Source organism: Episyrphus balteatus, chromosome 3 (genome assembly GCF_945859705.1).
Source record: "Episyrphus balteatus chromosome 3, idEpiBalt1.1, whole genome shotgun sequence".
Lineage (NCBI taxonomy): Eukaryota > Metazoa > Arthropoda > Insecta > Diptera > Syrphidae > Episyrphus > Episyrphus balteatus.
The window spans coordinates 74014102-74038317 of record NC_079136.1 but is presented as its reverse complement, the minus strand read 5'-3'; the positions used below and the strand labels follow the sequence as shown (position 1 = coordinate 74038317).

The window sequence follows — 24216 nt, the reverse complement described above, 5'->3', positions numbered from 1 at the left end:
CATATAGATCATGATTACAAAATAAAACAATATGGATCAGTATGGAAGCAGACCTGTATATTCATCTCTTTTTCTCTTATGAATCATGATCCAATTCACGCTTCTCTTATTTTTCTCCCTATTATCGTTCAAAAGCCATCTATTTATCGAAATAGGAACTTATTATTGGTTCAATGAAAATGATCCCGATAGAATCAGGATTAAATTTGTTTTTCTTTAACTTGTAAAATCGATTTTGGTCTAGATCTACACATCGCATACATTGCTCTCGTTCTCCCACTAGTAAGTGAAGAAGTGTTTATTTTTTTGCATGAAAAAAAAGAAAATGTTAATGCAACTGAAAAATATTTCGATTGAAAAAAAAAAATATAATGCAAAATGTGTGCCTTAAATATTTTTTTTTAATATTCATCGAATTTTTTACAATTATGACTATTTGACCATACATTAGGTTAAATATTATAGTTAACGTAGCTAATGAAGCATTAAATAGTCAAAATTGTAAGAAATTTAACGAATATTTAAAAAAAAATACATTTTTTATTTGCAAAAAAATTTTATTATTAGGTACCTATTACAAAATATTTTTATTTAGAATAAAAATTTATTTTCAATGCAAATATTTTTCGGTTGCAATAACATTTTTTTTTTAATGCAAAAAATTTATAATATTTTTAATGCAAATATTTTGAGGTTGCAATCAAAATTTTAGGTATTTTCAATGCAAATTTTGTTCAGTTGCATTAAATATTTTTTTTTCTATGCAAATTTTTTTTATTTGCAATAAATATATTTTTTTTTTAATTTGTAATGGAAAACAAATGCATTAAAAAAAGATTTTTTACAACCCTGCTGAGTTTTGGTTTACAGGGAAGGACAAATTTTACTTCGTGAGAGTACTAGAGATTAAAGAAATATAGGCACATATTAGGGATGTTGCGAATATTCGCATCCGCATCCGCAAATGCGGAACATCCGCATGAATTGGTACATCCGCATCCGCCTCCGCCTCCGCATCCGTAATAATTTTCATTTTCATGCGGATACGGATGCAAGGAAATTGCAACAAGAAAGAAGTTGGGTGGAGCCGGCGAATGGCGCGTACCAATGGGACTCACGCCGAGTAATGGTCTGTGAGCTGTGACTGATTTCTTAGGCAAAACACAGAAAAAATGCAAAAGTCTTAATTTGATAGCCCGTTTTCACTAGAACCCAAATTAGATAATTTCACAAATTATCTCATTTCGAATTTCAAATTGTTTTTAGCATTTGGAATTCGAACTGACCTAATTTTCGTAATTATCAAATTTGGTTTGAAAACAGGCTATTAATAGAGATCTTTCATTCCGAAATAAGGGCCAGTGCTAGTGAAGTCTTTAATTTCTACCCACTCCACAAAGCAGTTTTCCTAGGGAACAGTTATTAAATATTGCGGGCTAAATTAACCAACTTCTGTGTAAACGACTTGATGAAGAGAAGGTGGCGGTATTACTTTTTACTAAGTCTAATGCACCTCTTTTAAATTTCTCTCACTAAACACAAATAATAAAAATGTTATTTATAACTGTAGGTATCATTATTTTAATTCATTTATATAAATTTGTATATAAGATCATAAACATCTGCATCCGCATCCGCATCTGCAGATGTTAACTTTCAAAAATCCGCATCGGCATCTGCATCCGCGGATGTGAAAAAATCCACATCCGCAACATCCCTAGTACATATATATGTATGCTGCTGCTGTGATTTAGATTAAGATAGATAATAGCAAAACAATTTAATTTTATGTGGAAGTTAAAAGGTTAAAATTTTACCTTATTAAATTTGGAAATATTTTGTAATTTGAGCTCCAGTTTTATCACTCTCCGTTATATTTAAAGTCGCCATTAAATATTAGAAATCTGTCAAATCAGTAAAACTTTAAAATTTCCCATTTTAAACGATAGGTACATGGCTATAAATTTAATGGAGTGTCAATGATTGGGCCTATAAATTAAAAATGACAAGTATGTAGTGACAATGACAAGTGGAAAAAATGTAGTAAGAAACATTGTTTTTGAAATTCTTGGTTAAACGAAGTTTAGGTTTTTTCTGGTATATTAAAGAAACAAAAAAATATCACGTACGGAGGCTACAGAGTGGTTATGCCTTGAAAAATCATGTTCAACTTTTCCATTTTCTAAGAAAAATCAGGAACAATTTTGCAATGTAACTTAACTAAACTGCGAAAATTCTGTTTCCTTCGAAGGCATCTTTCCCCTTCACTTCTCATCCGTTTTGCCAACAAACTACGCTGGTTAGACAATTGAAAAACCACCGTGCCAAGCACTTTATTGTTTTACACCAAAATACCTTAATAAAAACAAAATGCTACTAAAAAATAACATTCTAAGATTTTAACAATCTTTGAATCGAAACTTATATGGTTTCTCATGGATGCCATAGTTAGGACAAAATTAAAAGAATAAATTTGAATGAATAAAAATTGCAATATTCTGCGTCTGGTTCACAGTTTATTCAAAACGTACCCTATTGAATAGAATGATTATCTTGAACTTGAATGGCAACTGCTAAAAAACCTTATTTCTTATATTAAATTTCTTTAAAAAAAGCCAGAACAAAAAAGTACGTATACGCCACCAGTTCATATGGAAATGAAAATATTGTGAATAAGAACTTTGGCCTACATGCTTACATGCACTAACTGAACAGAATCTTCATTTAGTAGTCGTCAGTTTAATTAATAAATAAAACCAAAAAAAAAATCTTTCATATGAATACAATATTTCTTCAGCCTCGTAAATTTTGCTTATTTTTAAAATATTACAAAAAACAAAAAAAAATTAATATAAATCGAACACAAAACCACAGCAAATGAGAAAAAAATCTAAATAACATTTTTTTAATTCAAATTTTGGTTACTTACTAACCAAAAAGTCCTTTTTAGGGCTTTTGTGGTTATCGAACTCACAACCTTATAAAGCGATTGTAGCGCCACATCTCATTCATATCGAATTTTTTCCCGGTGTTACTTCTATATAATTATATAATTATTCAATGGTGTGGGTTATAATGGATGGGTTGTGATTTTAGAGTAGGAGTTCAGAAATTCATCATTACAATATGGACCTACCTTTAATAAGTTAAATAAATTGTAGGACACCTAATTATTATTATTATCAGTGCCAAAAGGTGCCGTCTCGTATTTCAAGGTGACAAATATGTAATATTAATTTTTTTTGAAATACTGTAGAACAATGAAAATGGGCAGGTTCAGAAACGTTAGGGTTCAGAAACGTTATCGGTTATAATAAATAATATTTATTTATTAAAGTAAAGTTAAATTCGGTGTTTTTCCCATGCGGTCTTAATTAAATTTCGAAATTTGACAATAACATCATATCCAAACTACTTTAGTCAATTAACGCAAATTTTCGTTCAGAAAATGACGTTGCCTAAATATTTAGTCCCTAATATTTCCTGAACGTGCCCAATTTGTTTCATTAATATTCCCTTACTGTATTGGACTTGTCAAACGGAAGTTCTGTTTGTTTTCGATTTGAATAATATTCTTCAATTTTTCTTTCATTTCCTTTTCTTTTATTCTGTATTTAAAATATTCTGCTAACTAAAAAAAACCCGTATTTAACACCTCAACATTTGAGATTTTGCGCACAATTTTATAAATTTATAAAAGAATCTCTCTCTTGTCTTTTATATTGTTTCAGTAAACAAATCATCCTTATTCCAATTTTAAGAGAGAGTGAGTTGGTTCCCCTAAGGGAAGTGATGCTGTCAATTATGAAAACTTCATCCAAAGTCTCATCTCTTTACAATTATAGTAATTTCCCACATCCCTTTTTTATAATACCACTCTATACAAAATGTATATTATACCCTGTGTGACTGTTCGTTCACTGTGGAAATATACTCTTTATTTTATTTTTTTTTGGTATTGTTCTCTAAGCTGTATGTAGGTACTCCAATCCAAATGCGTTACGTTGGAACTAAAAAGGAAAAGCTCCCCCAAAGTCCTTGCAAAAATGATTCCAGTGTGAAAATCGAGAGCACAGATGAAGGTTTTAACTTATTTTTCCTCCACATCTGTGTGAAATTTTCTTTTTGTTAAATATTTTATATATTTATTTAATATAATATAAATTCTCCTTTATTTTTTCATCATTCTTCGTCAAAATTTCATCATTTTTATATATATATATTAAAGTTATGTATTAAATAAAAAAAAAAAACAAAATTAAAATTAAAATTAATAAGTAAAATAAATAAAAAATTGAACAACAATTTATCTGCTTTAAATTTTTGTTATTAATAATACATCCAAGGAGTGTGCATATATAAATTAAATAATAAAAAAAAAATGTTAAAATAAACATAGATCGCATAGAAAATCGAGAAAAAGTTCAAAAAAAAAAAAAAAAAATTGGAAATGAAATGAAAATAGGGTGCCGCTCCCAAAACTGAAATGGTACACGAAAAGGAACATTATAGAGTTCTTCAGGCATCATCATCGCCATCATCGCAGTAAAAAAGGGCATGAATTTCCTCGTCTCGGCATCTTTGTAATTGTTAGTGTAAATGTTGTGTTGTAGTATTATTTAATAGAGTTTAGATATTAAAGCAAAATTTATATAGGAAAAGAAAACCCTATCTTTTTTGCTGAAAAAAATGTGTGTTAAATAATGTGCATATATGATGTTGAAAATATTTTTTTTTTTTGATATTATAAGTGTCCTCTCACAGTGGCTGTAAAATAAAAGTGAACCATTGAAAGAAAAAAAAAAAAAAAAAAAAAAAACGGCTCATTTAATAGCAGGATATAATGTTTATAATAACGTGCTGTAAAGTTGTCTGTAATTGGCATCCTACAAAGAATCTGGAGGTACTATATTTTGCATTTTAAAATATCATAGGTATATCTACAAATAAAAAAAAAAAAAAAATAAACAAATAAGTACTTAGTTCTGGTTTCACCCATTCCATTATAATACTATACTAGTCTATCAAATACACAATGTCTCACAAATTGGTTTTATTAAGTTATCTCGTTCAAATTTGAAGAATTGAGACTAATTCTACTTGTGCTATTATATAATGTATGGCATTATCCACATCTTTCTATCTCCATCCTCACAATCGTTACTATACTCTGGAAATTAGAAGAAGGAATATTATCTACTTATTTTGTTCTCTTTTTTTGTTGTTGTTGTATTTATTTAAGCGCGTGAGTTTAATTTGCAATGTTATATTTTTTTTAAAAAATATTTTTTTTTATACACCAAGTGAGTTATTGAATTACTTTATGTTTATTTTGTATTTAAATATAAATTCTTTTTTGTATTTATAAAGTGATTTTATTCGTTTTTATTCTCTCGAAAAGTTATACCTACCCTACCACAGTCTACACCCATTTAGAATAGAGTTCAAAGTTATTCGGTACCTATACAAAAGAGAGTCAATATTACAGTAGGCGATTTTTTTACAGCTTCACAATCAATATTTAAATGAGTTTTCAAAAACCATTCTTTTAAAATTTTAGTGTGTAATGAATTAATATATTCATTTTTTGCTTATTTCTGTAAAAGTATTTATTAAAAGAACAAAATTCTAAAAATAATAAGCCTCTTGATGATGAAATATATTTATTTCGAAAAAAGTTAAAATTAAACCTAAATACATACCTTACCTATGTGTTTAAATGTCTGCAAAACATGTTTTAGTATTGTTTTTCGAAAAAAATGATGACCACTAACTTGAAATTGATGCCTATTTTTTTTTTTTATTTTTGAATAACTTTGTTCTTTTGAATTTTTTTGGACAAAAACATGGTAAATAGCGATTAATAAATTAAAATCATTCCACGTGGACCTTACGTAGGGTCAATGAGGGTAACTGTAAAGGATTTTGTTATATTTTTTTGTTTTCAAAGTGCATTTTTAATGCCAACTAAACTAAGAAGTGAAGAAAATTTTTGTAAATGCAGCTTAAATCTAGGAAGTATCATCTATTGTAGGATAACAACCTTAAATATTTTGAGTAAATAGTTTTCATAAAATTTTATGTTTCTATTCACCTCCATCTTTTTTTTTCAAAAATGAGGAAAATGGGGTAATTGAAAACAAGGATTTCAGTTCTCAGCATATACAAATTTCTGATTAAAAAGTGCTCCTAGTAACGAAAACTTAAACATTTTGACGAAGAAAAAGAATCATGACAACGATGTTGACATTCAGCCTTTACGAAAATTACTCTAGGACTTGGTAGAATTAATTAGAACACATATTTATTTAAAAGATTCATTTTAAAAAAAAATAGGACAAAGGTTGACTTTCTTCAAAATTACTTTCAAATTTAAGTTTCGCATTTTTATTACTCAAAAACTATTGCCCTTCTATCAAATTAAAAGATTGAACATTAAATCAATTCAAACTCCTCATAGTCTTTTCTTTCACCTACTTATCTTTTCGCTCTAAAAAATAACCAGGATAACCACCTCTTGTTTTAACTTATTTCATCAACTTCAACTGTTTTTTTTTTTTTTCAGGAACTCTTAATGCAACTTCAAAAAAGGGTGTATTGAAGAGCCCCAGTATTTCACCACACTAACGTTACGAATCAGCTTATTTAAGGCCCAGTGGAAAAACTGCACTTTTCCATCCAACCCTTATTTGAAGTTGCTTGAAGAATTCCTGAAAAGAAAGCAGTTGCCCTCCAGATTGCTAAAATTTCGCTGCTTTCGAAAATCATAAACGGTTCTTGATTCTATTCAAACAAAAATTTGATTTGAGACAAATTGGATCACTACAAAAACCACTTTGTTTTGCTTTGAGAACAAAAACTGCCTTTGTTGGGGAATGTTTTAAAAATCGTATGTTGCTAAATAATGTATTTTTTAAAAGATACACTGTATTTTATACAAAAATAAAAAAAAAGATACATAAAGGGCCTTTTTGACACCACCAAAAGAATTTCTTTTATTATCGTCTAATTTGCAACTGAAGGATAGCTATGGATAGGATAGCTATGAAAAAGACGATTGTTTTTTCTCTTTCATGGAATTCTTATTTCCAAGATGAACAGTATTGGTTTTAGCTGCAAATTCTTTTCCCTGTTACTCCAAGTCCCGCTCAAAACTAATAAAAAAATATTCATCTTTTCACAAAAAATGATTTGAAACTTTTTTAAGAGTGGTCATTTCGGGTCTAATTCCATTCACTATTATAAAATACTTTAAAATAATGTGTAAATTTTTTGGCTTGATCAACTTTTTTCACCCTACTAAAAAAAATCCAGTAAAAAAACACGTATACGCCACAGTGAACGTGGACAACGAGCAAACAATGTGAATTACAACTTTCGCTAGGTGCAAACAAACCCTAGTTGATATAAAATAAACACTTGCACTCAATAATTGAACAAAATGTGCATCTCCTTCTCGCCAGAGTTAGTAAATTAATTATATATATATTTATAATAATTCAATGGTGCTATAATATCAAACAAGTGATATTTTTATCTATAAAGAAAACCTAACTCAAAAAAATTTCGATGCACTCGTTTATATGTTAATAACATGCATACAAAAATTTTATCGTTCACAAAAAATCGTTAATAGTTTGACTCAAGATTAGTTTGAGTGCAACAACAAAAAAGTTCATATTCATATATAAAATGATAGAGCATCAGTTTTTTTTATTTATAATTTGAAATAATGTAAATTTATCCCATTTACATTAACTGGAAAACTAACGTTATTTAACCCCCCGAAAACCGTATAAAGCACAAAATTAGAGCTGTCACACCTTTGATTTCGATATTAAGGCACGTATAGCTACAAAACTTCGTACTAATATTTTGGTTATATGTACCTCTACTCCCACAATTTGCGCTTTTTTCTCACTCTTGACTAAGTCCATAGAGAATTTCGGCTTTAGAATTCTTCTGCAATATGATGGTTATAATAAAGATTGTGAGCTCATTTTATAGATAATTATAAGTACTATAATTCATTCTCCAAGAAATACCCAAATAAATCAGAAGCTCGTCAGATATATGAAAAAAAGTCATTTTGCCCCTATCTTGCGAGATAAACCCGCACTTTGACCAACTACAAAATTTTATTTAATCAACTCACGGAATTGGTTTGCATACCATTTTTTAGATAATTTTATTGTTAATAAGTCTTACATTTTTTTTTGTTGTTTAAATGAATAACAATAAAAACGATAGCAATCTCTTTTCCAAGATGGCGGCTGCTTTCGACATCCTATCATCCCAACAAATTGACTTTTATGATAAGGACATCCAACCGAGTACATTTCATGAAAAAATTTTGAAAAATACGATTTCATGCATATATTTTGACTAAAAATTGAAAACTTTCTTTAATGTTGGTTTTATTGAAAAAAGTATAGCTTTCGTAATTAACAGTTTTCGCAAAAACTATAAGAAATTTCAGCTTCTTATTTCTTGTGTTTATCAAAATATAAAATATACGAAAATAAAGAACTAAAAAGAAAAATAGGACCATATTACGTAAAATTTTTGAAAAAAAAACCTCTTATTGTTTTTTGATTTTTTTTTTCAAAAACTTTTATATAAAAATCATAATGCAGTATATATTTGAATTTGTAGCCCTTTAAATAAGTTATCGTTTGGTGTTTCCGTTGTTCTTAATTTGTTTTTCGATTTAAGGTCGATGTCTTAATTTTCAAGTTTTCACAGTAGATTAGGCTGCCATATTGCAGTAACATACTTGGAAATGTCCTTAAACTTTTGGGCATATGACTAAAATAATAATGATGAAAAATCTTACATCTCATTGAAGTGTTACGACTTTAAATATTAACCAAACACCTTTAAACCTTGCTCGTAGACTATAAGTGAATAGACCGAGATCACTGGAATACACTCAATAATGTATGCCTTATGTATAATTAATTAATTTTTACTCCGGAGTTATTTTAGTTTCCCGGAGTACTTTGGATTCACTCCAGATTTTTAGACAAATTTCCACCATGCACAAACTTTTACGTATTTCACATTTCTCTGGATGAGAACTCCACCTTTGTTTTAAGAAAATCGATTATAAGGCTTTGTTGTTAATTGAAAAACATAAATAGTTACGTAGTAGTAAAGTATTGATGCAATCTTATAAAAGATAATTTCGCCACAAAAGAGATTTTTTTTTATTCTGAATTGATTTTCGGGAATGACCTAATTCGAAAGCGAAATATCGATCTCAATTGATTTACTATCATATAATATCATTCCATAGGATTTTAGTTTGTGCAACAAATTGCGCTTCATTTTAAAAATTTTTCAGATACCTACCTACTCTCTCTTTCAATTTCAGTCTTTTTTTCCTTACATACTATATTTATGTTGATTAAATTTCTATAAAGCGAACGGATTTTTAAGTTCTTAGCTTTTGGTTTTCTGAATGTAACGTGAATTACAATGGAATTGTCTCGAAGATAAATCTGAAAGTCTGAAACTCTGAACTCAGAACACTGCTTCTAATTATTTGATTATAGAAATTCATATTAGACCAGTGCCGATGTCTACAAAAACATTAAAAAGTACAAAAAAATCATAGTAGGATGAAACCCATTGGAAAAGGAGGGGAATATGATAAGAATGGAAGGAAAAATAAATTACGGGCGAGCCGAGTTCGGGAAGTGGGTGGGTTGAGTTTTTAATGGTAAAAAATGGTATATCTCGATTTCCGGCAAAACTACAAATCCTATAGAAAATATAGAAAAAAGTTGTTTGCAAAAGTTGTAGGTAACAAAAAGATCAACAACAATTTTTTCACATAACCTCAAAATTTATGTGAAAAATCAAAAAAACCGAGTTTTTTGGTTTTTTATTTTTATCTTTTTCAAAAACAAATATTTTTCTACGAAATTTGGTGAAAACTTACCTTATTATGTCACAAATACACTGTAATTTATTTGATTTAAAATATTAATTTGTTCACCTTATTTTGACTTAATACCAAAAAAAACACCCTAATTTTCGATCGAAAATTCACGTGTCAAAATATCAGCTTTTTTCAAAAAGTCGGTGGACATTTCGTTCGTTAAAATGTCTATTTTCTGATGGTGTAAAAAAAAATTTTACATTAGTATACTATAGAACATGTTCTAGTAAAATTAAAAAAATGAAAAAAGCTTGAATTCAAAAAAAAAATTTTATCACTGTTTACAATTTTGGCCTATTTATTCAAATTTACACTTTAATTATTAAAAAAACGTAAGATTAATCAATGTTACATGAAATAGAATATCATTCCTGAAAGATAAAAATTGGAAGAACTTCGGTTCATGTACAATTATAGATTATGATTTTTGCATTTTTTCTACTCTAAAAACAAAATCTTCGACCGATACCCCGTTAAACGAGATTAATCTAAGCGTCCAGCGACCTTGAAGAACTGAATTAAAATTTCGTTTGCTCTTCATTGAGGTTTTTTTGTTCTGAATTGTTTTCGCTTGCTGTTCATTGACGCTGCCTGGAATAGTTTAAAGCAAGATTTTCTGTTCTTGAAGTACGAGGGATATTACTTAAAGACCAATATCAGGAGTATATGTAGGTATAGTTTGAACCTCGACTTTCTTCACGCGTTTTTAAACCTGTTATTTTTTTTTTGGTTTTTGTGTATTTATTTATTTAATTCGCCTAAATACTAACGTAACTTCGAAACAGTGTATCTATGGTTTCCAAAAATGATCGTAAGATTTGTGTTCTTCTTTGCAAATGTTATGAGTTATGACTTTTGGTGGTAACAAAAAGTTTGATTTTGATTTAAATTTTTCCTAAAATAAAATTTTCTCATTTCACTGATTGAAATTGATTTCAATTAGCAGCTGATTTTGTTTTCAAATTTGAAAAACAAATCGTTTCACTACAAGATGTCCGAATCCCCTTCTGTTCTCATCTGTCAGTTGTAGGTTGATTTCACTCTAACCTCAAATGTCTGTCTGTAATAGTTGACAAGACTTTCCACTGAATATCAGTTGATGATAGCTATAACTAACTTGTCAAATACCACTCCAATGATTTGTTTCAATTATGTAACCTTACCCAATTATAGCTATAAACTGGCCCTTAAGTGGGAAATGTTTGTGAAAGTTCTGTAAGAGTCAAATTGACCGATTCAGACTATACAAAAACGGTCTGCCAAGCATTTGAATGTGAAAAAAATTTAAAATTAAGAATTTGACCTTTAATAAAAAAAAGTATTTAAAAACAACGGCAACACTTACAAAACTAAACGATAGCTTTATTTAAAGGTTAAGAGGTATACAGCTTTTTGTTTTTTAAATACATAAATGTTTTTTGATCAATATAGTTTTTGCTAAAAAAAATTCAAACCCAAAATTTTGAAAGAAAAATTAAAAAAAGTTCAAAAAGTTTTTATTCCAAAAAATTTATCCAATTCAGTACTAATTTTTTTCCAATTCTTAATTCTATTAAATATTAGTCAAACACAGAAAACTAGAAGTTATAATCTCTTTTAGTTTTTGAGAAAAATGAAAAATACGAAATCTATTCTATTTATTTTTTCATTAAACTATCTAAGTCTATGCTAAATATGCCAGAATTAATTTTCATATCAAAATTAATATAATATAAAACTGTCATTCCGAATCAGATTTAAGTTGATCTTGACTTGACCGATTTTAACGATTTTTTTTTTATTCTTTTGAAGCTATTTCAACTTTTTAACATAATTTTGAGCTCTTGCCATTGGATTTTAACGTAAAGATTAAAATAAAATTATTGAAACAAAATAACTACATATGTAAATTGATTTCATTCCAAAAATATGTTTAACGTATCGTTTTTCCACATCATTAATAGGAAAGAGCGGGACACAAAGAATATATTTTTTAAGACAATTACTAAGAAATGTTGCTTAAAAGTTTAATGCAAAAACATAGTATTTCCATCCATCTTCTCGTTTCATTTCTCATTCTCACGGGTCGTTTGAACGAAACACTACTCGAAGTTTCTTGCATTCCAGATTTTTTGATGCAGAAATGTTCCTTGGGGTCTAAATAGTAAAAATAAAGCTTTTTCAAAATCTTCTATCTAGCTATTCGCTTTTGCGGTCTTAATTAGTTATGAAAAAAGCGTACTTTTATGTACTCTCACTCATGTTTGGGTTAATAACTCTGTTAATAATAACGGTTAAGATATATGACTCTTTTTAACTGCGTTTCAATTAAATTGATATAATATTCATATCATTCAAATCTAAGTCCGTTCATTTTTTCTGCCCTATTCGATTTCACTAATAAAAAAGTTTTTCGTATGCTGAACTCGAATCCGAAGTTAGAAAATCAAAAATACTCTTTTTTAAACAGTTTTTGAGGTTATATCCTTTTGCGTGATGATTTGTTATAATTAAATTTGTGGCGTTTTCTCAAAGAACTAAACTTCTTCTTTTAAAATCAGTTTAAATCATTTCGATATCTCTTATTTTCCTAAAGCAATACCTAGTAATTTGAAATTAAAAAATTAAAAAAATTTAAATTTATTGTTATTGTGGTATTTAAACCACGAGGTAACTCTTACCACTTAAAATAATAACCCAGACTACAAGATTTGTTTTTTTTTTTCAATTTTTTCTTCGTTGACTGAACTATAAGTATTGTTTGTCCAATATATTAATTTTTTTAAATTAATATCATTTAAAGCTTAGGCGATTAAGTAGTCTGTATCTATAAATGCGTCAATGAGTTTACATATTGACACTATTAAAACGTCACCAAGTGTGCAGTTCTGATTTCAATGAGTGCTAAAAGACTTAAGTTGAAGAGAATGTACGGATACGGAGATGCCTGAACTGAACTGTGCAGTGTTACAGTAAACTTAAAATAACTGTATATTGTCGTAACTAATGCTCAACCCTAGAGATGCTTCTCCTAGCACATCATACTACTTATTCTCGATTAAAGTAATGAGCAAGTATTCTATGAAGTGCACTCTTATGTATGGGTATTGTAATTTTCTTTTTTATTTTATTTAACTTCTCTTCCAAATCGTTCAAATCGTTCATCTGGTTATTTAGTTTGTTGATTTTAATTCTAAAGCAATGAGGTATGATGCTCTGATTTAAGAAAAAACAAAATGACAGTAAAGTGTTTATATTTTGTTCAAAAACGAGTGTTTTGTTTTTTAACCAGTGTAATTTAAGTGATTATTTTTGTGACGTTAAACAATCTGTTATTCCAATGTTTTTGTATGACACATGTTTAAGTATCATTTTTTATACATTGTAAATGACTCGTTAAAATATCCTTTTTCGTCAAAAAAGCAGAAAATATCCAAAAGCACAAAAGGGCGTGTTGTGATGCCTATGTGTAAGTTTGGTCCAATAACAAAATAAACTTTGTTCGTTCTCTTCATTCATTAATCCCTATCTCTTTAAGGACTCTGACTCTCTTTTGTGTAAAAAAAAAGTTCGAGTGAGTTTGTTTTTGTGGTGTATGTATGTAAATGTGTGGTGACATTAGAAGGAAGAATATAAGCTTTTAAGGAATTTGTGAACAAAATAATTGTTGTGCAGTGCACAGTTTGAATTTTTTTAAATTTAGTACCTATTTTAATTTAGAGACAAATATAAAAAGGATAAAAAAAAAAAAAAAACAGTGGAGCAAAAACCAATGCTACAGTTCTTGAAGTGTTTCTAATGCCAAGAGATAGTTTCAACAAAAATTCAAGTTGTAGTAAAACAAATATTTGTATGCTTTCTAAACACAGCATTTGGAACTGGCTATGTTATTTACATTGAACTTACTCAACTATCTGTTCCTTGGCTTTGTTTTTTTTTTGTTATAAATGTTTCTTATTTGGACGGTTATTTTATTCATATTAAACAAAAAAAAGTGGTTTTTGTTTGTAACTCAGTACTAAGCTCAGTAATATTTTCCTCGGTAAACAACAACAATTGATTGCTAAGGATAAACAAAAGTTTTTTATTTGATGGATTTCAGAGAATTTTTTTTAATTTAACCTTAAATGCATGTTCAATTTTCGACCCTTCAACAATGAAGGATTACACTGGGCAACAGGGGATTTGTTTTGTTAAGTTTTGAGGTGCTGAACTCGAATTCAAAAGCTTCTGCTTGCGTTTTCGAGATATTCTCTATAAAAAACTGTCAATAATCGATTTTTTGCTACTTTTTAAGCATTTTCCTAGCTGGCAGTGGTTTTTTTTTCAAGAACAAAAGTATTCCTAAAGGTTTTGGATGTGCTGAACTCGAATCCGAAATCAGAACGTTTGTTCAGCTCGGTTTTTCGAGATAAGATCTCAACAATCGATTTGATACGATAGATATCACCTAAATTAGAGCTGCTAGACAAAAACTGAGGGTAGATTTGAAATCAGCGATGTTTTTCTGTGAACCAACAAGCAAAAAATTTACGAACACCTTTTTTGAGGTTATCTCAAAAACTCGAAGTTATATAACAGAATAGACTTCTAATCTAGTTTCAGCGACCCAAAAAACATATAATTAATATAGTCGCACTCCCAGATCAAAAATTTTTTTGAGGCTGTCAAATTTTTTGAGGTTATCTTGCAAACCTGGCCCGATGAGGCAAAATGGACTTCGGATTTGGATTCTGCGACCCTAAAAACCTATGAATTTCACTAAAAAAATAACTCAAAACACAATATAGAGAGTAACTATCCCTTATAAAAGGTTTGAGATAATCATCGGAAAAAACCGTTATCCTAAAAACTGTAAATTTTTGGACTTTCTGCCCATATCGACTTTTGATCAAGAGCTTCAAGAGAACAACAAACTAAAATTTCAGACAATTTCACCGAGGGCCACTTCCCATACAAAATGTGCGGGGTCCTTTAAGAGGTCCAATTTTTTTTTTAGTGCGCCAGAATCAAATTCGCACCCGGAGCCAGCAGCAAGTCTGAACGCATGAACGGTAGTGAAATATTTTGAGTCCTATTCTTAAATAATCAAAAAAATTATTGAACTAAGAGAGAGTAGGTACCTGCGACAAATTCGTGTATTTTATTTTAATTGCATATGAAAGATTTCCCCCTGGGTTCTATACAGCCACCTCAATTTTATAAGTTTCCTTAAGGAAAGACTGCGGCCTTTGAGAAAAAACAATGTATCGCTACCAGATTCTTCAATAAAAAAAGAAAGGCTTGTAAAATGCTTTAGTTATTGATTCTACTTTGACTCTTAAGTTTATCCTTAACATTTTCAAGTGCAAATCAATATAAGAACCAATTGTCATTGTCAGTGGCAATATACAAAGCTAAGAATAGGTATTTGTTAGAGGTTTTTAATTTTTTGCCCATCTTCAAAAAAAAAAAACTATTGATTGTAGGTATATTTATTGAATAGGTTTATCCACACTTACTGTGAATTCAGACTTGGAGACAAAAGTGATTTCAATTTTATTTGCTGCATAGGTATCTTGATGTGAAAATAAATAATGAACGGAATTGTGTTATCAAAAGAATTATTCAAAATAAAAAAACAAGATTGAATCGTACTTTAAGGTGAAGTCGTTTAAGGTTCAGTGAAATAAGGCGAAAAATGGAGCAAATATTAAAATGATTGCTAATAGGCTAAAGTTTTGAAAATATCTAAGTAAGAACATTCTTTAACTTGTCTCGCATATCGCAATATTTAAGGTACAACCGGAAGAAACAAGTTTATGAAATTGGAGAATATTGTTTTGGCATGTGACTCTTTTTAGTTTATTATTCCCACATTTGAAAAAATTGATTAGATAACGTTTTTTTTTTTATGAATATTAACATTAATGCTACTCTGCGTTTATAATAATTAATAAAATATTTATTTTATTTTCAGATATTCTACCCATGTAATTAGAACGTGTTGTACCATAACGCTCTAATACAGACGATATGGTAAGTTATTGTAAAATAAAGTTATTGATATAATGTGTGAATGATCCATTACTTAACTAAATTAGGACTATCTGCGATTCACAATTCTATAGGAAAATTTAAATCAACGATTTAAAATCGTTCCACTTTACTAAAGTGGATTTCGTTCCCACTGAGAGGAAATAAAGTCCCTTAGTTGACTTAGTTCCTTGGACCCCAAAGACCGCATATAAAATCTAGTTCACAAAATCTTCCAAATATAAACCTCTTAACAATTAATGCTTCAATAATTGACAGGCACTTAATTTTTTTTTTTTTTTTTTTTTTTTTTTTTTGACGGGAGGAAATCTTCAAAAGACACTTGGCAGTATTCGACACCAAGTAGTGTGGGACTCTTAACCACTAAAACCACCTCTTTATCAGGACCAATCTTGAGAGATCGACAACAGATTTTTCTTTCTTAACTTTGTAAAATCACTTTGGGGGAAGTTTAAACTTTTAATACTTTCCCATGTTTTTTTAGACCATAAGCTCATGAGGCTTGGTTCTTCTTAATCTCCGAACATGGTTTCTTGTATTCAAGACGGACACCATTTCAGAATTGGTATGACTTTGCAGTCTCTGATTATGCGATACAGCGTATTTTTTAACAACTTCTGTAACCGTTTCTATTTGTAGGTCACGATGTAGATCGCTATTTCTTATGTACCAAGGTGCATTAACTATTCCACGAAGGACTTTGTTTTGGAATTTTTGGATGATTTCGGTATTTGTTTTCTTTGTACAGCCCCATAATTGGATACCATAGGTCCAAACAGGCTTTAGTACTTGATTATACAGCATTATTTTGTTTTGGGTTGATAAATCAGAGTTGTTACCAAGTAACCAGTACATTTTTCTATATTTCAAGTTTAGTTCTTCTCTTTTCTTTTTGATGTGCTCTTTCCACTTTAGCTTTGCATCCAAAGTCATTCCAAGGTATTTGGCCGTATTGGCGTAAGGTACAGCTTGATTATTAATGAATATTGGAATATTGTTTATCTTTTTATTTGTAAAGTTTATATGTGAAGATTTTGATTCATTGAGTTTGATACGCCATTTTTCGGTCCAATCTCTGACTGTGTCGACGGCATATTGCAGCTTTACTGCTCCCCTAGAGACACATTTGTCGGGTACCAAAATTGCGGTATCATCTGCAAAAGTAGCCATTATGGTGTGATTCCCAACTGGGATATCCCTTGTGTATAGTAAATACAGGGTAGGACCTAGGACACTTCCTTGTGGTACACCGGCTTCTATTTTCTTCAATTCCGAATATTCTTGATCGTACCTTACTCTAAACAATCGGTCTGAGATGTACGATTTTAATATTTCATAGTACTGTCTGGGAAGATCCCTTTGCAGTTTGTACTCAAGTCCCTCATGCCAAACCTTGTCAAAGGCTTGAGCAACATCTAAGAAAATAGCTGAACATACTTGTTTTTCTTCTAATGCTTTTTCTATTACATCCGTTATTCTATGAACTTGGTCTATCGTGGAATGTTTATTTCTAAAGCCAAACTGATGATTTGGGATTAACCTTCTTTCTTCTATAATTTTGCTAAGTCTCTTCAGAAGCAGTTTTTCAAAAACTTTTGCCATAATTGGTATAAGCGATATTGGTCTGTAAGACGTCACTTCTGTAGGTGGCTTACCTTGCTTGGGTATGACAATAACTTCAGCAATTTTCCAATGGTGTGGGACATACCGTTGCTTAAGGCATGCATTTATTATATATTGGAGTTTTATGAAGGCTTTCAAAGGCATTTCTTTCATAACCTGAGCAGTAATTAGATCGTAACCTGGTGATTTTTTATTTGATAGTTGATGTAAACACATACTTTTTATTTCTTTTAATCTTACAATTGGTATTTCACTTTCATCTATCTTATCAACTAACTGTAAGCTATTTTCAGCCGCGTTTGTTGGGTATGGCTTAAAAACATTCGCAAGATGCTCCGCGAAAAGGTTAGCTTTTTCTTTTGGGTTACCGATCCATTTCCCATCTTGAGATTTCAAGGGAGAGTTTAGTAACTGCGGTCTTTTCAGGCGCTTGGCTGCTTTCCATAGCGAAAAATCGGTTGAAGCATCAGTCGTTAAATTCTTTAGGAATGTACTGAGTGAATCATTTTTGAATTTATAAATTTGTTTTTTAAGATTGTTGCTTATACGGTTAAACGTTGTTTTATCATCTGGAAATCTAGTATTTTGCCATTTTCTTCGAGCTCTTCTTTTCTCTATTATCAACTCTCTTATCTCTAAAGGATATTTTATTTCATTTTGTCTTCTATTAGAAAATGTTGGAGTACTTTCTTCAGCGGCCTGTTGCACATCAGCAATAAATTGTTCCACTTCATGGTCAATTTGCTCGATTGTATTCATGGGAGATCTTAAATTTATAAAACTTAAAAGCCTTTCTCTAAAGTCACTCCAGTTTGTTTTCTTATTTACAAGCTTTGGATTACTTTTTTCTATTACTTCCGATTCACTTAGTGTTAGAATCACTGGAGTATGATCTGATGACAAGTCATAATTACCTTCGACACTAATGTGATTTCGTTTGATTCCTTTAGCTACGAAAAAGTCAATAAGGTCTGGTATTTTGTTAGTATCGGAAGGCCAGTAAGTAGGCGACCTGGAGGAATAGAATTCGCAATTGTATTTACGGCCTGCTTGGAAAAGTCTTTTGCCTTTTGTTGATATAAGTCTTGAACCCCAATGGGTGTGTTTCGCATTGAAGTCTCCACCAACAAGAAAGTTATGCCCAAGAAGATTTAATAGATCTGTATAGTCATCTTCTGTCGGGGAGCGCCTTGGTGGGCAGTATATAGCTGCTATCTTAAACTCTTTCTTTTTCATACCAATACTAATAGTTGTTACTTGCATATTCTCATTAGTAAGCTTGGTTTCTTCATAATGTTTTAAGCTTTCTTTTATAAGAATCGCCGATCCACCTCTTGCCTTGTCAGCTGGATGTGGAGCGTGGTAACATGAATAGTGTTCTATTACATTATCTAGACTTTGCCCATTGGAGAAATGAGTTTCGGACACCAGGCAAATATCTATATGTTCTAGATCTAAAAAGATTTTTAATTCGGATAAGTGTTGTAAAAGACCGTTTGCATTCCATGTAGCGATTTTAAGTGTTCTGTCCATCATTGTTTGTTAATAGCGACTTTTTCGCTTAACTGTTTGATATTCAAATCCTGTTTATCAATTCTTTGAAGAATGAGGTGTAGCATTTCTTTTATGGAAGTCTCTTCATTCTTCCGCACATTTTTTAGAATCTGAGAATAGGCTTTATTTTCATCGCTTTTACTTTGAACAGCTTTTTTAGGCGGTTCATTCTTAGTATTGTTTTCAGCAGTTAAAACGGTATTTACTGTGTTTCTGGTTTTGTCTCTAGCAGATGTATTTTTGCTTCTGAGCTCTTGGAATTTTTTGGCAACTGGGCAGCCTCTATAGCTCGCCGGGTGATTACCCTGGCAGTTCACACATTTTGCTTTCTGATCTTTGCTCATCGGACAATTTTTAGTTGCATGTTTTCCTTCGCACTTTACACAAGCAAACACGCGGTTGCAGTATTTTTGGGTATGACCAAAAGCTTGGCAACGTTTGCACTGCGGAACAACTTTAGATTTTCGGAGTGGTTCAATTTTAACAGCTATGCCCAAGATTGATCTTACTTTATAAATCTCCTCGACACTTTGTTTACTATCAAAAGTTAGCATGAATAAAGGTAGTAACCTCTTACTTGTCGTCGATTCTCCAGAGGAGTTTTTTATTGTCTCATTCTTAAATAGATTGACTGCATCTAGGGCTTGGAAGCCTTTTTGTACAAGATCTTCCACTACTTCCTCGGGAGAGCACGAGGAATGAAGACCTCTGGCTATTACTTTTATTGGCCTTGTAGCTTTGTTCTCGTATGAGTGCCATTGAATTTTGTGTTTGCTCAGTTCTTCAGTGACAGATCTATACTCATCGGCTTCTTCGACTATGACTTTCCAGTTGTCTTTGTTGTACGATGTGTATTTGCAAGCTTTTTTAGTACATTTTTCTATTATTTTCTTGAGATCTCCAAAAATTGGAAATCCTGAGATCATAATTGGTGGTGGTGTAATTTTTTTGCTGCCTTTAGCGTGAGATTTTGATTTAGCATCAGCTACTGCATTATTCACTTTTTTAGTTTCTGTAATCAACTCTTTATTATTTACATCTTCAGAGCTTTTCTGATTTCTTAAACAAATCTCGGGACTACCTGTTGCTTTACGTTTCTTTGTGATACGCTTATTTTTCTTTTTCTCAGTTTCGAACAAGAGTTCTTCTTCATCAGTTTGATATTCAGGTTCCATATATCTTGGACTTAACTGAAGCGTGGACTCTGCATCTTTCTTGCTAAGCAAAGAAACTTTCTCTTCGAGTTTTTTCACTTGTAGCTGAAGACTTTGGACTAGAACTTCAAGTTGTTTTCTTGCCGCTATTTCAATTTGCCATTCATCAAAGTAGTTTTTTGATTGGTCTTTCTCTTTTTCTTCGATGGAACTCTGTTGATCTGTGATGTCGATCTCTTCATTGATCTTGGTTCCTTTTTCGCTGATGTTTTTAACATCTGTAGTATTGTTTGAGGTTGTCGATGATGTAACCCCTGAAGTTAATTTATTTGGGGGAGTTCTTTGCATCTTTGGACTCCGTCTCTCAATATTTATAAGCAATAATTGGTCCTCCCCAGAATCCATAGGACCGACCTCGTAAGAGGGTGGATTTACCAGTTTCACTGGAGTGCCACCTGGGGTACTTAATCTAGTCGTTTTGTTCATTGCCATAATTTTTTTTAACTTAGTATTCGTACTATAAATAGTTCAGTTACTTCTATCCATAGTTTATATTCAGCCGCCCCACAGGGTACAGACGCTGACCAGTGTGCCGCACAATATGTGTCAGACGCTCTTGGATTTAATTGTGAGCTGGTGCATTCAGAGCGATATTTCTGTTCTTTTGCTCCTAGTTCCTGAAAAGATAACTCAGGTGACTCAGCTCGTGGATCGAATGGATCCAACGCTCGTCGTTAGTTGGATATCCAGCGGGCACCGCGAGGAGGTGACGATGCGATTTTGCCACGCCAACTTAATTGAAAAAGCTTTATCGCTTTCAGCAAAAAACCTACTCACTAGAACATTTTTGAAGAAAGGTTTTCTTACAAAGTGTGTGGAATTAGTTCTGCTAAAATTTAAAGTATGTTTAGAGATTTTTTTTTTGAAATTTTCATAATGCAAGATTTTTAAATGAAAGACTTTTAAAATAAGAGATTTTGTGTTGCGGAATTTTTTGAAAGCGACATAATTGAAGGATGCGGTCAATTGTAGCATTATAATGGTATTATGGGTAACCTAGAACTATTTATCTATATATCATTTGATCTGCTGCAAACGCATTTCTTGTTATCGTTTTATAAAATAAATATGTCCCAAATACTGCAGCCCAAAAAATTAAATTAATAAAGGATTTTTTAGTGATTTTCAACAGGCTGTATCTCAGTGAAAAATGATCGTATGATAATAAAACAAAAAGAATGGGAAGATACATCCTTATTATTTTACGATTTTGGTATTAAATACTTTTTTTTTTCAAATAGGGTTGTCACACAATCATTAAAAATATCACCAAACCAACATTTTCAATTTTTTTTAAAATTATTATTTACCTTTATTAGGAAGTGAGGAAATTGTTTCTGATAAAATGATTATTTTTTCTAGAGAGACTATTTATTAAGCCTTAAGCTTCTTTTTTTTGACTCTTCTACGATTTTTTGGACACAATATCAGTCATCAAAACATACACTTGACTCTAACTATAAATACAACGGATAACTTTACAAAATTCAAGGATACATTTCAAATTTGTATTTAATACTCTAAAAAAAGTTGAGTTTTCTTTGATAGAAATTTTTTTTCTTACATTTGAGATCAATTTAGAAATATCAAAATATGTAGGACTTTTTAGGCTATGTGAAGTTGGCACCCCAATTTTTTTTTTAGCCCACCCTTAGTTCTAAAAATAAAACGGAATTATTTGTTTTTTTTTTTCACCTATAAGATCACAAGAAATAATTTTTTTTATTCAGTGTCAAAAATTGTTGATTTTGCACTGCGGTTCGTTTGCCCAACGTTAGCCCAGGTTAGCCCAACTTTTATTTTCGCTAGTTTAAAAATAATTATGGAAGCATTATTTTGTATTCACTTCACAAAAAATAGTACGATTTGTTTTATTTCACAAAATACAAATATTTTTTCAAGTGTAAAAATCATTGTTTTTTTTTTGGTTTGCTAACTGAGCACCTAGAAAAGTTAGTATAGTTTATCCAAACATTTTTCAAAAGTAACAACAAATATAAAATGGTGTGTAAGGTGATTTCTTTTTCATTACATGAAAATGTACATAGTACTTTTTTAGTATACTCTCTCAAATAAGCATGGTAATTCCAACCTACCTTTTGTTCAAAATTATAACAAAAAAAAACTTTTTTCAAACTAGCAACCTCCTAAAAAATTTAAATTTGTTATTTCCAGTGTAAAAAAACAAATTTTGAAAAAAGATTTTTGTCATATTTTTTTAACTAAGTATGGGCTAGCGAAGAAAAGTGATATTATTTGTTGGAATTACCATGGTTATTTGAGAGAGAACTAAAAAAGTACTATGTTCTAAAAAAGAAGTCACCTCATACACCATTTTATATTTGCTGTTACTTTTGAAAAATGTTTGGATACTAAGCATGTAACTTTTCTAGTTGCTCATATGGCAAACCAAAAAATCTATGATTTTTAAACTTGAAAAAATATTTGTATTTTATCCACTTAAAGTTCTTAACAGGAACGTTATATAGACTACATTCAATCGAGTAAGAATTCTAAGTCAAAAAAATAACTCAATATAAGTTCAAGTGACCTCAACTCCAAAAATTAATAAAGCGTTTCGCCCAGGTACGACAGTGGGCTCATCAGTTAGAACTGATGAGCCCACTGTCGTACCTGGGCGAAACGCTTTATTAATTTTTGGAGTTGAGGTCACTTGAACTTATATTGAATTATATTCAATCACTCCACTTAAAATAAAAATAATTTTAATAATTTTTTTATTATTTTTGTTATTTTTTTCTTCGTTATCAAAAAAATAACATTTATGGCGCAATTTCCACGTTAGTGGATGTACTTTTCCTAAATTATTTTTAAACATGGTCACTGTGGTGTATGCGTACTATTTTTTTTGTGAGGTAAATACAAAATAATGCTCATTTTTAAACTAAGGGCAGGATAGCGAAAATAAAAGTTGGGCTAACGTTGGGCACACGAACCACAGTGCATAACCAACAATTTATTAAAAAAATATTATTTCTTGTGATTTTATAGGTGAAAAAAAAAACAAATAATTCCGTTATAATTTTAGAACTAAGAGTGGGCTAGCGAAAAAAAACCTGGGCTAACCTTGGGATATCGTACCAGGCAGGTTTGAAAAAAAAAGCATTTGGGGTGCTAACTTCACATATTCGTCTTTTCATAACTTTGGGCGATACGACGTTAAACATCTAGTTCTTAAATGATTTTCGAAGGTTGCTTTTTTATGATAAAGTTGTAAGATTGGGACTCTTTTTTTCCAAGGATATTAAGTTATTGGTGTGGGTCACACCACACCCAGTTATGTTTTGTTTTTGTTTTGGGGTTGCAGTTCCTATGACATTTACTTGCAATACTATTTAATGCTATAAATTTAAAGCTTTTTATACTAAAAGCATGGATTAAGACTTTGCTAAAAGTTTCTGTTAAAATAAGACATTCTTTGAAAAGCTTTTATTTCAATTAGGGTGGATACAAGTACTTTCCACTATAGCTTTGAAAAGCATGGAACAAAGACTTTAATTGACTTTTATGTTTTATGATGGCTTTGTAACACAAACACCATTCAGAATCTACAATTTAGAGACGAGATCTGACTTAAAGGGGTTGTTATCTTTTTTGTTTATAAACTACACAGATAGAGCGTTGAGTGTTTGTATGTGTGGTTTTTGTATATGTGTGTATGAAATAAACTGAATGACCAGTTGCAAATATAATTTCAAAGATAGAAATTTTATATTAGGTTTAAAGTTTTCTGCAGAAATAAATGTTACGCATACACCATAGCGAACCATAATTAATATTTGAATTTGATAAAAGAAATTTAATCTTTAGTAATTCAGCCTTGAGCAACTTGAACCTTAAAAG

The 24216-nt window shown here is 30.5% G+C and overlaps 1 protein-coding gene across 10 annotated transcripts in view; it reads left to right on the top strand.

The window, feature by feature from the left end:
• Positions 1 to 4569: 4569 nt before the first annotated feature.
• The window catches only part of LOC129913342 (uncharacterized), a 63343-nt gene continuing 43696 nt past the window's right edge, over positions 4570 to 24216 (top strand). For 9 of the 10 annotated variants that reach the window (XM_055991953.1, XM_055991955.1, XM_055991958.1 and 6 more), the window contains exons 1-2: positions 13138 to 13394; positions 15885 to 15943. The gene's annotated coding sequence lies outside the window, so the exon portion shown is untranslated. Of the gene's footprint in view, positions 4904 to 13137; positions 13395 to 15884; positions 15944 to 24216 lie in introns of those variants that run through there. The other variant, XM_055991954.1, reaches the window with a different exon arrangement.